The sequence below is a fragment of the Oncorhynchus clarkii genome, unplaced genomic scaffold, assembly GCF_045791955.1.
Source record: "Oncorhynchus clarkii lewisi isolate Uvic-CL-2024 unplaced genomic scaffold, UVic_Ocla_1.0 unplaced_contig_5668_pilon_pilon, whole genome shotgun sequence".
NCBI classification, from domain to species: domain Eukaryota; kingdom Metazoa; phylum Chordata; class Actinopteri; order Salmoniformes; family Salmonidae; genus Oncorhynchus; species Oncorhynchus clarkii.
In genome coordinates this window covers 43366-56934 of record NW_027257937.1, presented here as the reverse complement: position 1 = coordinate 56934, position 13569 = coordinate 43366, and the positions used below count along the sequence as shown (strand labels likewise).

Sequence of the window (13569 nt, the reverse complement as noted above, 5' to 3'; positions counted from 1 at the left end):
TAACCCTAAACCAAAAACCTAACCTTAACCCTAAACCCTAAACCAAAAACCTAACCTTAACCCTAAACCAAAAACCTAACCTTAACCCTAAACCAAAAACCTAACCTTAACCCTAAACCTAACCTTAACCTTAACCTTAACCCTAAACCAAAAACCTAACCTTAACCCTAAACCTAACCCTAGCTCCTAAACCTAATTCTAACTTTAACCCTAAACCACATATAAATAGCATTTGCTCTCGTGGGGACTAACAGTCTGTAAACAGGAATGACAAGCTAAAGTTATCTAGATAGTCACAGAAATGTACGTTCAGCCTGTTCATTATTTCCGCCCGAGTTGACTTATCTTACGAAGTCAGCTTGGTTTAATATAGTTCCTTTCGTTTTTGACCTCGACATTGTTGCTGGATCGATACTTTCATAGTTAACATGCTGTCTCTGCTAGCTAGGTTATGTCATCTGGAGTTGAAATAGGGCCCCAACAGCCCTCACTAATGTACAGGGTTCCAACAGCCCTCACTAATGTACAGAGCCCCAACAGCCCTCACTAATGTACAGGGCCCCAACAGCCCTCACTAATGTACAGAGCCACAACAGCGCTCACTAATGTACAGGGTTCCCAACAGCCATAGTGTTGATCATTGACAGTGTAGAAGGGAGTCCTTGGAACTGAGCTGGATTTGTTTACGTTCTCTGCCCTCTAATGGTAGAACGTAGACATTGTAGATAAGCGACCACCTCCAGACCCATATATGGGTGTATCCCCGTTCCGTAGATTGATCATTATCTCAGGCCGGTTAGCTCAGTTGGTTAGAGCGTCGTGCTAATAACGCGAAGGTCGCGGGTTCGATACCCGTACTGGCCAGCAGGATTTATTTGTATTTTTACTATGAATGTCTACAGTGTCTTATAACTCTATTGATTGGGTTCTACCATATGCGTTTTAAATTAGTAGTATGAATTGTCGATTGTTATTGTGGAGTGACATTTTATTGTAGGAGTTTTTTTTTTAATTGTAGGAGTTTTCATTCGTCTTTTATCATCCAAGGAAGGAAGGAGGACAGGGACTTCATGGACTAAGAGACAGAGAGACAGAATGGTGAAGAAACAGATAGACGGGTCCATCAATCATTTGATTCATTCAATATTCACACACACACACACACACACACACACACACACATAGTCTTGTACAGCTAACCTTGTGGGAACACACAATTCAATCCCATTCAAAATCCTATTTTCCATAACCACTAACCCTAACCTGTTCTCTTTTAACCTTACTTTAACCTTAACCCTAAATCAAAAACCTAACCTTAACCCTAACCAAAAACCTCACCTTAAACCTAAACCAAAAACCTCACCTTAACCCTACACCAAAAACCTAGCCTTAACCCTAAACCAAAAACCTAACCTTAACCCTAAACCAAAAACCTAACCTTAACCCTAAACCAAAAACCTAACCTTAACCCTAAACCAAAAACCTAACCTTAACCCTAAACCTAACCTTAACCCTACACCAAAAACCTAACCCTAAACCAAAAACCTAACCTTAACCCTGAACCAAAAACCTAACCTTAACCCTAAACCCTAAACCAAAAACCTAACCTTAACCCTAACCAAAAACCTCACCTTAAACCTAAACCAAAAACCTCACCTTAACCCTACACCAAAAACCTAACCTTAACCCTAAACCAAAAACCTAACCTTAACCCTAAACCAAAAACCTAACCTTAACCCTAAACCAAAAACCTAACCTTAACCCTAAACCAAAAACCTAACCTTAACCCTAAACCAAAAACCTAACCTTAACCCTAAACCTAACCTTAACCCTACACCAAAAACCAAAAACCTAACCCTAAACCAAAAACCTAACCTTAACCCTAAACCAAAAACCTAACCTTAACCCTAAACCCTAAACCAAAAACCTAATCTTAACCCTAAACCAAAAACCTAACCTTAACCCTAAACCCTAAACCAAAAACCTAACCTTAACCCTAAACCAAAAACCTAACCTTAACCCTAAACCAAAAACCTAACCTTAACCCTAAACCAAAAACCTAACCTTAACCCTAAGCCAAAAACCTAACCTTAACCCTAAACCCTATACCAAAAACCTAACCTTAACCCTAAACCATAAACCAAAAACCTAACCTTAACCCTACACCAAAAACCTAACCTTAACCCTAAACCAAAAACCTAACCTTAACCCTAAACCAAAAACCTAACCTTAACCCTACACCAAAAACCTAACCTTAACCCTAAACCAAAAACCTAACCTTAACCCTAAACCAAAAACCTAACCTTAACCCTAAACCAAAAACCTAACCTTAACCCTAAACCAAAAACCTAACCTTAACCCTAAACCTAACCTTAACCCTACACCAAAAACCTAACCTTAACCCTAAACCAAAAACCTAACCTTAACCCTAAACCAAAAACCTAACCTTAACCCTAAACCCTAAACCAAAAACCTAACCTTAACCCTAAACCAAAAACCTAACCTTAACCCTAAACCCTAAACCAAAAACCTAACCTTAACCCTAACCCTAAACCTAACCTTACCCCTACACCAAAAACCTAACCTTAACCCTAAACCAAAAACCTAACCTTAACCCTAAACCAAAAACCTAACCTTAACCCTACACCAAAAACCTAACCTTAACCCTAAACCAAAAACCTAACCTTAACCCTAAACCAAAAACCTAACCTTAACCCTAAACCAAAAACCTAACCTTAACCCTAAACCAAAAACCTAATCTTAACCCTAAACCTAACCTTAACCCTACACCAAAAACCTAACCCTAAACCAAAAACCTAACCTTAACCCTAAACCAAAAACCTAACCTTAACCCTAAACCCTAAACCAAAAACCTAACCTTAACCCTAAACCAAAAACCTAACCTTAACCCTAAACCCTAAACCAAAAACCTAACCTTAACCCTAACCAAAAACCTCACCTTAAACCTAAACCAAAAACCTCACCTTAACCCTACACCAAAAACCTAACCTTAACCCTAAACCAAAAACCTAACCTTAACCCTAAACCAAAAACCTAACCTTAACCCTAAACCAAAAACCTAACCTTAACCCTAAACCAAAAACCTAACCTTAACCCTAAACCTAACCTTAACCCTACACCAAAAACCTAACCCTAAACCAAAAACCTAACCTTAACCCTAAACCAAAAACCTAACCTTAACCCTTAACCCTAAACCAAAAACCTAACCTTAACCCTAAACCAAAAACCTAACCTTAACCCTAAACCCTAAACCAAAAACCTAACCTTAACCCTAAACCAAAAACCTAACCTTAACCCTAAACCAAAAACCTAACCTTAACCCAAAACCCTGAACCAAAGACCTAACCTTAACCCTAAACCAAAAACCTAACCTTAACCCTAAACCCTAAACCAAAAACCTAACCTTAACCCTAACCAAAAACCTCACCTTAAACCTAAACCAAAAACCTCACCTTAACCCTACACCAAAAACCTAACCCTAAACCAAAAACCTAACCTTAACCCTAAACCAAAAACCTAACCTTAACCCTAAACCCTAAACCAAAAACCTAACCTTAACCCTAAACCAAAAACCTAACCTTAACCCTAAACCCTAAACCAAAAACCTAACCTTAACCCTAACCAAAAACCTCACCTTAAACCTAAACCAAAAACCTCACCTTAACCCTACACCAAAAACGTAACCTTAACCCTAAACCAAAAACCTAACCTTAACCCTAAACCAAAAACCTAACCTTAACCCTAAACCAAAAACCTAACCTTAACCCTAAACCAAAAACCTAACCTTAACCCTAAACCTAACCTTAACCCTATACCAAAAACCTAACCCTAAACCAAAAACCTAACCTTAACCCTAAACCAAAAACCTAACCTTAACCCTAAACCCTAAACCAAAAACCTAACCTTAACCCTAAACCAAAAACCTAACCTTAACCCTAAACCCTAAACCAAAAACCTAACCTTAACCCTAAACCAAAAACCTAACCTTAACCCTAAACCAAAAACCTAACCTTAACCCAAAACCCTGAACCAAAGACCTAACCTTAACCCTAAACCAAAAACCTAACCTTAACCCTAAACCCTAAACCAAAAACCTAACCTTAACCCTAACCAAAAACCTCACCTTAAACCTAAACCAAAAACCTCACCTTAACCCTACACCAAAAACCTAACCTTAACCCTAAACCAAAAACCTAACCTTAACCCTAACCCAAAAACCTAACCTTAACCCTAAACCAAAAACCTAACCTTAACCCTAAACCAAAAACCTAACCTTAACCCTAAACCCTACACCAAAAACCTAACCTTAACCCTAAACCCTAAACCAAAAACCTCACCTTAACCCTAAACCAAAAACCTAACCTTAACCCTAAACCAAAAACCTAACCTTAACCCTACACCAAAAACCTAACCTTAACCCTAAACCAAAAACCTAACCTTAACCCTAAACCAAAAACCTAACCTTAACCCTAAACCAAAAACCAAACCTTAACCCTAAACCCTAAACCAAAAACCTAACCTTAACCCTAAACCAAAAACCTAACCTTAACCCTAAACCCTAAACCAAAAACCTAACCTTAACCCTAACCAAAAACCTCACCTTAACCCTACACCAAAAACCTAACCTTAACCCTAAACCAAAAACCTAACCTTAACCCTAAACCAAAAATCTAACCTTAACCCTAAACCAAAAACCTAACCTTAACCCTAAACCAAGAACCTAACCTTAACCCTAAACCTAAACTTAACCCTACACCAAAAACCTAACCTTAACCCTAAACCAAAAACCTAACCTTAACCCTAAACCAAAAACCTAACCTTAACCCTAAACCCTAAACCAAAAACCTAACCTTAACCCTAAACCAAAAACCTAACCTTAACCCTAAACCCTAAACCAAAAACCTAACCTTAACCCTAAACCAAAAACCTAACCTTAACCCTAAACCAAAAACCTAACCTTAACCCTAAACCTAACCTTAACCTTAACCTTAACCCTAAACCAAAAACCTAACCTTAACCCTAAACCTAACCCTAGCTCCTAAACCTAATTCTAACTTTAACCCTAAACCACATATAAATAGCATTTGCTCTCGTGGGGACTAACAGTCTGTAAACAGGAATGACAAGCTAAAGTTATCTAGATAGTCACAGAAATGTACGTTCAGCCTGTTCATTATTTCCGCCCGAGTTGACTTATCTTACGAAGTCAGCTTGGTTTAATATAGTTCCTTTCGTTTTTGACCTCGACATTGTTGCTGGATCGATACTTTCATAGTTAACATGCTGTCTCTGCTAGCTAGGTTATGTCATCTGGAGTTGAAATAGGGCCCCAACAGCCCTCACTAATGTACAGGGTTCCAACAGCCCTCACTAATGTACAGAGCCCCAACAGCCCTCACTAATGTACAGGGCCCCAACAGCCCTCACTAATGTACAGAGCCACAACAGCGCTCACTAATGTACAGGGTTCCCAACAGCCATAGTGTTGATCATTGACAGTGTAGAAGGGAGTCCTTGGAACTGAGCTGGATTTGTTTACGTTCTCTGCCCTCTAATGGTAGAACGTAGACATTGTAGATAAGCGACCACCTCCAGACCCATATATGGGTGTATCCCCGTTCCGTAGATTGATCATTATCTCAGGCCGGTTAGCTCAGTTGGTTAGAGCGTCGTGCTAATAACGCGAAGGTCGCGGGTTCGATACCCGTACTGGCCAGCAGGATTTATTTGTATTTTTACTATGAATGTCTACAGTGTCTTATAACTCTATTGATTGGGTTCTACCATATGCGTTTTAAATTAGTAGTATGAATTGTCGATTGTTATTGTGGAGTGACATTTTATTGTAGGAGTTTTTTTTTTAATTGTAGGAGTTTTCATTCGTCTTTTATCATCCAAGGAAGGAAGGAGGACAGGGACTTCATGGACTAAGAGACAGAGAGACAGAATGGTGAAGAAACAGATAGACGGGTCCATCAATCATTTGATTCATTCAATATTCACACACACACACACACACACACACACATAGTCTTGTACAGCTAACCTTGTGGGAACACACAATTCAATCCCATTCAAAATCCTATTTTCCATAACCACTAACCCTAACCTGTTCTCTTTTAACCTTACTTTAACCTTAACCCTAAATCAAAAACCTAACCTTAACCCTAACCAAAAACCTCACCTTAAACCTAAACCAAAAACCTCACCTTAACCCTACACCAAAAACCTAACCTTAACCCTAAACCAAAAACCTAACCTTAACCCTAAACCAAAAACCTAACCTTAACCCTAAACCAAAAACCTAACCTTAACCCTAAACCTAACCTTAACCCTACACCAAAAACCTAACCCTAAACCAAAAACCTAACCTTAACCCTAAACCAAAAACCTAACCTTAACCCTAAACCCTAAACCAAAAACCTAACCTTAACCCTAAACCAAAAACCTAACCTTAACCCTAAACCCTAAACCAAAAACCTAACCTTAACCCTAAACCAAAAACCTAACCTTAACCCTAAACCCTAAACCAAAAACCTAACCTTAACCCTAAACCAAAAACCTAACCTTAACCCTAAACCCTAAATCAAAAACCTAACCTTAACCCTAACCCAAAAACCTAACCTTAACCCTAAACCTAACCTTAACCCTACACCAATAACCTAACCTTAACCCTAAACCAAAAACCTAACCTTAACCCTAAACCAAAAACCTAACCTTAACCCTAAACCCTAAACCAAAAACCTAACCTTAACCCTAAACCAAAAACCTAACCTTAACCCTAAACCCTAAACCAAAAACCTAACCTTAACCCTAAACCAAAAACCTAACCTTAACCCTAAACCCTAAACCAAAAACCTAACCTTAACCCTAATCCAAAAACCTAACCTTAACCCAAACCCAAAAACCTAACCTTAACCCTAAGCCAAAAACCTAACCTTAACCCTAAGCCAAAAACCTAACCTTAACCCTAAACCCTACACCAAAAACCTAACCTTAACCCTAAACCCTAAACCAAAAACCTAACCTTTACCCTACACCAAAAACCTAACCTTAACCTTAACCCTAAACCAAAAACCTAACCTTAACCCTAAACCAAAAACCTAACCTTAACCCTAAACCAAAAACCTAACCTTAACCCTAAACCAAAAACCTAACCTTAACCCTAAACCAAAAACCTAACCTTAACCCTAAACCAAAAACCTAACCTTAACCCTAAACCAAAAACCTAACCTTAACCCTAAACCTAACCTTAACCCTACACCAAAAACCTAACCCTAAACCAAAAACCTAACCTTAACCCTAAACCTAACCAACCCTACAAAAAACCTAACCCTAAACCAAAAACCTAACCTTAACCCTAAACCAAAAACCTAACCTTAACCCTAAACCCTAAACCAAAAACCTAACCTTAACCCTAAACCAAAAACCTAACCTTAACCCTAAACCCTAAACCAAAAACCTAACCTTAACCCTAAACCAAAAACCTAACCTTAACCCTAAACCCTAAACCAAAAACCTAACCTTAACCCTAAACCAAAAACCTAACCTTAACCCTAAATCAAAAACCTAACCTTAACCCTAACCCAAAAACCTAACCTTAACCCTAAACCTAACCTTAACCCTACACCAAAAACCTAACCTTAACCCTAAACCAAAAACCTAACCTTAACCCTAAACCAAAAACCTAACCTTAACCCTAAACCCTAAACCAAAAACCTAACCTTAACCCTAAACCAAAAACCTAACCTTAACCCTAAACCCTAAACCAAAAACCTAACCTTAACCCTAAACCAAAAACCTAACCTTAACCCTAAACCCTAAACCAAAAACCTAACCTTAACCCTAATCCAAAAACCTAACCTTAACCCTAACCCAAAAACCTAACCTTAACCCTAAGCCAAAAACCTAACCTTAACCCTAAGCCAAAAACCTAACCTTAACCCTAAACCCTACACCAAAAACCTAACCTTAACCCTAAACCCTAAACCAAAAACCTAACCTTAACCCTAACCAAAAACCTAACCTTAACCCTAAACCAAAAACCTAACCTTAACCCTAAACCAAAAACCTAACCTTAACCCTAACCAAAAACCTAACCTTAACCCTAAACCAAAAACCTAACCTTAACCCTAAACCAAAAACCTAACCTTAACCCTAAACCCAAAAACCTAACCTTAACCCTAAACCAAAAACCAACCTTAAAAACCAAAAACCTAACCTTAACCCTAAACCAAAAACCTAACCTTAACCCTAAACCAAAAACCTAACCTTAACCCTAAACCAAAAACCTAACCTTAACCCTAAACCAAAAACCTAACCTTAACCCTAAACCCTAAACCAAAAACCTAACCTTAACCCTAAACCAAAAACCTAACCTTAACCCTAAACCCTAAACCAAAAACCTAACCTTAACCCTACACCAAAAACCTAACCTTAACCCTAAACCAAAAACCTAACCTTAACCCTAAACCAAAAACCTAACCTTAACCCTAAACCCTACACCAAAAACCTAACCTTAACCCTAAACCAAAAACCTAACCTTAACCCTAAACCAAAAACCTAACCTTAACCCTAAACCAAAAACCTAACCTTAACCCTAAACCAAGAACCTAACCTTAACCCTAAACCTAAACTTAACCCTACACCAAAAACTTAACCTTAACCCTAAACCAAAAACCTAACCTTAACCCTAAACCAAAAACCTAACCTTAACCCTAAACCCTAAACCAAAAACCTAACCTTAACCCTAAACCAAAAACCTAACCTTAACCCTAAACCCTAAACCAAAAACCTAACCTTAACCCTAAACCCTAAACCAAAAACCTAACCTTAACCCTAAACCAAAAACCTAACCTTAACCCTAAACCTAACCTTAACCTTAACCTTAACCCTAAACCAAAAACCTAACCTTAACCCTAGCTCCTAAACCTAATTCTAACTTTAACCCTAAACCCCATATAAATAGCATTTGCTCTCGTGGGGACTAACACTCTGTAAACAGGAATGACAAGCTAAAGTTATCTAGATAGTCACAGAAATGTACGTTCAGCCTGTTCATTATTTCCGCCCGAGTTGACTTATCTTACGAAGTCAGCTTGGTTTAATATAGTTCCTTTCGTTTTTGACCTCGACATTGTTGCTGGATCGATACTTTCATAGTTAACATGCTGTCTCTGCTAGCTAGGTTATGTCATCTGGAGTTGAAATAGGGCCCCAACAGCCCTCACTAATGTACAGAGCCACAACAGCGCTCACTAATGTACAGGGTTCCCAACAGCCATAGTGTTGATCATTGACAGTGTAGAAGGGAGTCCTTGGAACTGAGCTGGATTTGTTTACGTTCTCTGCCCTCTAATGGTAGAACGTAGACATTGTAGATAAGCGACCACCTCCAGACCCATATATGGGTGTATCCCCGTTCCGTAGATTGATCATTATCTCAGGCCGGTTAGCTCAGTTGGTTAGAGCGTCGTGCTAATAACGCGAAGGTCGCGGGTTCGATACCCGTACTGGCCAGCAGGATTTATTTGTATTTTTACTATGAATGTCTACAGTGTCTTATAATTCTATTGATTGGGTTCTACCATATGCGTTTTAAATTAGTAGTATGAATTGTCGATTGTTATTGTGGAGTGACATTTTATTGTAGGAGTTTTTTTTTTAATTGTAGGAGTTTTCATTCGTCTTTTATCATCCAAGGAAGGAAGGAGGACAGGGACTTCATGGACTAAGAGACAGAGAGACAGAATGGTGAAGAAACAGATAGACGGGTCCATCAATCATTTGATTCATTCAATATTCACACACACACACACACACACACACACATAGTCTTGTACAGCTAACCTTGTGGGAACACACAATTCAATCCCATTCAAAATCCTATTTTCCATAACCACTAACCCTAACCTGTTCTCTTTTAACCTTACTTTAACCTTAACCCTAAATCAAAAACCTAACCTTAACCCTAACCAAAAACCTCACCTTAAACCTAAACCAAAAACCTCACCTTAACCCTACACCAAAAACCTAACCTTAACCCTAAACCAAAAACCTAACCTTAACCCTAAACCAAAAACCTAACCTTAACCCTAAACCAAAAACCTAACCTTAACCCTAAACCTAACCTTAACCCTACACCAAAAACCTAACCCTAAACCAAAAACCTAACCTTAACCCTAAACCAAAAACCTAACCTTAACCCTAAACCCTAAACCAAAAACCTAACCTTAACCCTAAACCAAAAACCTAACCTTAACCCTAAACCCTAAACCAAAAACCTAACCTTAACCCTAAACCAAAAACCTAACCTTAACCCTAAACCCTAAACCAAAAACCTAACCTTAACCCTAAACCAAAAACCTAACCTTAACCCTAAACCCTAAATCAAAAACCTAACCTTAACCCTAACCCAAAAACCTAACCTTAACCCTAAACCTAACCTTAACCCTACACCAATAACCTAACCTTAACCCTAAACCAAAAACCTAACCTTAACCCTAAACCAAAAACCTAACCTTAACCCTAAACCCTAAACCAAAAACCTAACCTTAACCCTAAACCAAAAACCTAACCTTAACCCTAAACCCTAAACCAAAAACCTAACCTTAACCCTAAACCAAAAACCTAACCTTAACCCTAAACCCTAAACCAAAAACCTAACCTTAACCCTAATCCAAAAACCTAACCTTAACCCTAACCCAAAAACCTAACCTTAACCCTAAGCCAAAAACCTAACCTTAACCCTAAGCCAAAAACCTAACCTTAACCCTAAACCCTACACCAAAAACCTAACCTTAACCCTAAACCCTAAACCAAAAACCTAACCTTAACCCTACACCAAAAACCTAACCTTAACCCTAAACCAAAAACCTAACCTTAACCCTAAACCAAAAACCTAACCTTAACCCTACACCAAAAACCTAACCTTAACCCTAAACCAAAAACCTAACCTTAACCCTAAACCAAAAACCTAACCTTAACCCTAAACCAAAAACCTAACCTTAACCCTAAACCAAAAACCTAACCTTAACCCTAAACCTAACCTTAACCCTACACCAAAAACCTAACCTTAACCCTACACCAAAAACCTAACCCTAAACCAAAAACCTAACCTTAACCCTAAACCAAAAACCTAACCTTAACCCTAAACCCTAAACCAAAAACCTAACCTTAACCCTAAACCAAAAACCTAACCTTAACCCTAAACCCTAAACCAAAAACCTAACCTTAACCCTAAACCAAAAACCTAACCTTAACCCTAAACCCTAAACCAAAAACCTAACCTTAACCCTAAACCAAAAACCTAAAACCCTAAATCCCTAACCTTAACCCTAAAAAAACCAAAACCCTAAACCTAACCTTAACCCTAACCAAAAACCTAACCTTAACCCTAAACCAAAAACCTAACCTTAACCCTAAACCAAAAACCTAACCTTAACCCTAAACCAAAAACCTAACCTTAACCCTAAACCCTAAACCAAAAACCTAACCTTAACCCTAAACCAAAAACCTAACCTTAACCCTAAACCCTAAACCAAAAACCTAACCTTAACCCTAAACCAAAAACCTAACCTTAACCCTAAACCCTAAACCAAAAACCTAACCTTAACCCTATCCAAAAACCTAACCTTAACCCTAACCCAAAAACCTAACCTTAACCCTAAGCCAAAAACCTAACCTTAACCCTAAGCCAAAAACCTAACCTTAACCCTAAACCCTACACCAAAAACCTAACCTTAACCCTAAACCCTAAACCAAAAACCTAACCTTAACCCTACACCAAAAACCAAAAAAAACCTAACCTTAACCCTAAACCAAAAACCTAACCTTAACCCTAAACCAAAAACCTAACCTTAACCCTAAACCAAAAACCTAACCTTAACCCTAAACCCTAAACCAAAAACCTAACCTTAACCCTAAACCAAAAACCTAACCTTAACCCTAAACCAAAAACCTAACCTTAACCCTAAACCTAACCTTAACCCTACACCAAAAACCTAACCTTAACCCTAAACCAAAAACCTAACCTTAACCCTAAACCAAAAACCTAACCTTAACCCTAAACCCTAAACCAAAAACCTAACCTTAACCCTAAACCAAAAACCTAACCTTAACCCTAAACCCTAAACCAAAAACCTAACCTTAACCCTAAACCTAACCTAAAAACCAAAAACCTAACCTTAACCCTAAACCAAAAACCTAACCTTAACCCTAAACCCTACACCAAAAACCTAAAACCCTAAACCAAAAACCTAACCTTAACCCTACACCAAAAACCTAACCTTAACCCTAAACCAAAAACCTAACCTTAACCCTAAACCAAAAACCTAACCTTAACCCTAAACCAAGAACCTAACCTTAACCCTAAACCTAAACTTAACCCTACACCAAAAACCTAACCTTAACCCTAAACCAAAAACCTAACCTTAACCCTAAACCAAAAACCTAACCTTAACCCTAAACCCTAAACCAAAAACCTAACCTTAACCCTAAACCAAAAACCTAACCTTAACCCTAAACCCTAAACCAAAAACCTAACCTTAACCCTAAACCCTAAACCAAAAACCTAACCTTAACCCTAAACCAAAAACCTAACCTTAACCCTAAACCTAACCTTAACCTTAACCTTAACCCTAAACCAAAAACCTAACCTTAACCCTAAACCTAACCCCAGCTCCTAAACCTAATTCTAACTTTAACCCTAAACCCCATATAAATAGCATTTGCTCTCGTGGGGACTAACACTCTGTAAACAGGAATGACAAGCTAAAGTTATCTAGATAGTCACAGAAATGTACGTTCAGCCTGTTCATTATTTCCGCCCGAGTTGACTTATCTTACGAAGTCAGCTTGGTTTAATATAGTTCCTTTCGTTTTTGACCTCGACATTGTTGCTGGATCGATACTTTCATAGTTAACATGCTGTCTCTGCTAGCTAGGTTATGTCATCTGGAGTTGAAATAGGGCCCCAACAGCCCTCACTAATGTACAGGGTTCCAACAGCCCTCACTAATGTACAGAGCCCCAACAGCCCTCACTAATGTACAGAGCCACAACAGCGCTCACTAATGTACAGGGTTCCCAACAGCCATAGTGTTGATCATTGACAGTGTAGAAGGGAGTCCTTGGAACTGAGCTGGATTTGTTTACTTTCTCTGCCCTCTAATGGTAGAACGTAGACATTGTAGATAAGCGACCACCTCCAGACCCATATATGGGTGTATCCCCGTTCCGTAGATTGATCATTATCTCAGGCCGGTTAGCTCAGTTGGTTAGAGCGTCGTGCTAATAACGTGAAGGTCGCAGGTTCGATACCCGTACTGGCCAGCAGGATTTATTTGTATTTTTACTATGAATGTCTACAGTGTCTTATAACTCTATTGATTGGGTTCTACCATATGCGTTTTAAATTAGTAGTATGAATTGTCGATTGTTATTGTGGAGTGACATTTTATTGTAGGAGTTTTTTTTTTAATTGTAGGAGTTTTCATTCGTCTTTTACCATCCAAGGAAGGAAGGAGGACAGGGACTTCATGGACTAAG

At 38.6% G+C, this 13569-nt stretch overlaps 4 non-coding genes across 4 annotated transcripts; all 4 read left to right on the top strand.

Moving 5' to 3' along the window:
- Nucleotides 1–790: 790 nt before the first annotated feature.
- On the top strand, nt 791–864 carry trnai-aau (transfer RNA isoleucine (anticodon AAU)). Its single transcript has one exon. It is a non-coding gene; the product is annotated as a tRNA-Ile (tRNA).
- Nucleotides 865–5663: 4799 nt separating this feature from the next.
- Nucleotides 5664–5737, top strand: trnai-aau (transfer RNA isoleucine (anticodon AAU)). Its single transcript has one exon. It is a non-coding gene; the product is annotated as a tRNA-Ile (tRNA).
- A 3729-nt stretch (nt 5738–9466) lies between these two features.
- Nucleotides 9467–9540, top strand: trnai-aau (transfer RNA isoleucine (anticodon AAU)). The gene has a single exon. It is a non-coding gene; the product is annotated as a tRNA-Ile (tRNA).
- A 3739-nt stretch (nt 9541–13279) lies between these two features.
- Nucleotides 13280–13353, top strand: trnai-aau (transfer RNA isoleucine (anticodon AAU)). Its single transcript has one exon. It is a non-coding gene; the product is annotated as a tRNA-Ile (tRNA).
- The last annotated feature ends 216 nt before the right edge of the window (nt 13354–13569 follow it).